The sequence below is a fragment of the Juglans regia genome, chromosome 14 (genome assembly GCF_001411555.2).
Source record: "Juglans regia cultivar Chandler chromosome 14, Walnut 2.0, whole genome shotgun sequence".
Lineage (NCBI taxonomy): Eukaryota > Viridiplantae > Streptophyta > Magnoliopsida > Fagales > Juglandaceae > Juglans > Juglans regia.
In genome coordinates, this window is record NC_049914.1 from 8,730,536 (window position 1) to 8,733,291 (window position 2,756).

Sequence of the window (2,756 nt, forward strand, 5' to 3'; positions counted from 1 at the left end):
CTGGATAACTGTTAAAAACAATCCATCATACTCCATGATATATGATTGGAAAAGCCCATCACGCGCTATCCTACAACCATCACTACTAGAGAAGAAAGTGGTGGAGAAAGTAGCTTCTTGATGGTTAGAGTTCTCGTTAAAACAGAGTAATCTGACCCACCAATCACAGAAAAAGGGAGAAAAATTTAGAACCAAGTAAAGGTTAACGGCGCTCTCATTCTGGATCAGGCGAATCACCAGGTACGAGAATGGCAATGCTGTTTCCATTTAGTAAAATCTGATCAAGCTTGTTATCCGTCTCCCTTCAGCAGTGATCTCATACTCTGTGACGTCTTCGAGGACCATATTGACGTAGACGTCGAAGCCCCTGAGAGTACCAACGAGCTCCTTGTCCCGCTTCATTATCACCCATATCTTCGACCCAATGCACCTATCAATTAGTTCTGACGGGAGCAGCTGCGAAGGATTGTTAGTGGCCATTGAGCGTTTGAAAGAAGCGAGCGGTGGCAGTGCGCGAAGCGACTAAGGCAGGCATTATATCTTCTTGTGTTCTTTCATCACTAGAAGATTATATAACGGCTATTTTTCGGATTTTGTTTAAAATTCAAATTAAAACCTCGGTAACTGCTTTATTATTGAGCCTCCGAAGAGTTCATGGTTGATTCAGGTGAAATAACGATGAAAACGTTGGCGATCGGCCAATTGAGTATCAGCTTTTGTCTCGAGACTTTCTCAACATAATATTCACAGCCTTTTACAATTAATTTTACAATCTTTTAACCATAGGAACGCCTCATTTAAATTATTTCTTTCTTATTAGATGTTTTTCACAAAATATAAATATCTATTTTTATTTAGATTGTAATTTTTCATTGATGAATTCAAAGGAAATGTAAATCTAATTTACTGTAAATTCTTACTTTTTGAGATAACAAAAAATAATCCGTCATATCAAACTAACATCAATGCCTTAAGATGAATTTATAGATTATTATTATTATTTTTTTTATTTTTGTCGGTTAATCATGTAGTTTCACTTGCTGTGTAAAGTTGATAACATGAATAACACCCGACACTACGATGGTTTCGTGACATGGGTATGTGAAGTTCACATATTAACTAGTTAAGCATGCAAGATATGTGCTCGTAACCAATTATTATGACCTCTTGGTATAAACTATAAAGAGACAAAAAGGCTATCCCATTAGTCCTCAAGTTCCTTTGGGATCTTCGGATTAATCTTTGTAACAAATAGTGGCAGAGTCATGCATGGCCTAACATTAAGGTACTGTTTATATAGTGAGTTGAAATGAGATGAAAGTTGAAAATTGAATAAAATATTATTATAATTTATTTTAATATTATTAATATTTGGGATTGAGAAAATTGAATTCTTATTATATTTCGAGTAAAATTTTAAAAAAATTGTAATAATAAGATGAGATAAAATTAAATATTTTTTGTATCCCGACCAAACTTACAAAAGGAAGAATGATTAGCTTTAAGCCTTTCTTTTTTAAAGAGATTTGTTTATTGGGTCATTTACCTACAAGTTAACTGCTCGTGAACCCAGAGATCGTGTAGAGGCTAAGAAAATAGAAATTTGCGTACGTAAATAAGCTTCTAGGCTAGCAAGTGTATTTTGGACTCTATTACAAGGACTGATACATGGGACCGATAGTGTATTTTGCCTTTGTATTGAAAAAAAAAAAAAAAAAAAAAGGACAAAATGGACTATTGGTCTGATAAGCATTTTCCATCTTTTTATTAAGTTTTTTTTTTTTTTTTTATTTTCATCCAGCAAAATGCAAGAACAAAAGTATTTGATAATGAAATGCATGCTTAATGCTATTCAATTAATTTAGAAGAGCAGATACTTTTCATATTCTTTATAAACTTAATAATAATGTGTTAGTTAAAGCTACATTCTCAAGGAGTTAAAAGCTACATCCAAAAACATCATTAATTTATAGTCTTTGGACCTGATTATAACGAGACATACTTGTGTGCAGAAAGTTCCAATTTTTAAACCATTGCTGTACTACTCTAACATCTTTTAACAAATGTGACAACTCTACAGCACTTTAACAAAGATAAACTGAGTCAACCTTAGGAAGAACTACAATGATCATACCTCACTCAACAAAAAAGATTGCTTGAAAATCTTTTATGTCTTGACACTTGAGAAGTATTATAAACATTTGGAAATTTAGAAACTCATGGAACCAAGAAGATAAATAACAGCCTAAAATAGAGGTGTGTTTGTTAATAGTTGGCATAGTTCAATTAGATGATCATGCATGCACTTAAGACACCTAAATGAGAGTTGACATTGCCTTAAATGCTTTCCGTCACAAGTAACTGCAAAGTTCTATCCAAGTCCAAGTAACGGCTATTTTTTGGATTATGTTTAAAATTCAAATTAAAACCACAGTAACTAGCTTTATTATTCAGCCTCCGAAGAGTTAATTGGGGATTCAAGTGAAATAATGATGAAAACGTTAGCGATCGGCCAATTGGAGTATCAGCTTTTGTCTTGAGAATTTCTCAACATTATGGTCACAGCCTTTTACAATTAATTTTACACGATAGGAACGCCAAATCATTTAAATTATTTCTTTATTAGATGTTTTTCACAAAATATAAATTTCTATTTTTATTTATATCTATATTGTAATTTTTTATTGATGAATTCAAAGGAAACGTAAATCTAGTTTATTGTAAATTCTTACTTTTTGGGATAACAAAAAATAATC

General features: G+C 32.3%; 1 pseudogene; it reads right to left on the minus strand.

The window, feature by feature from the left end:
* Window positions 1-214: 214 nt before the first annotated feature.
* On the minus strand, window positions 215-516 carry LOC109013021 (annotated as a pseudogene).
* Window positions 517-2,756: the final 2,240 nt, after the last annotated feature.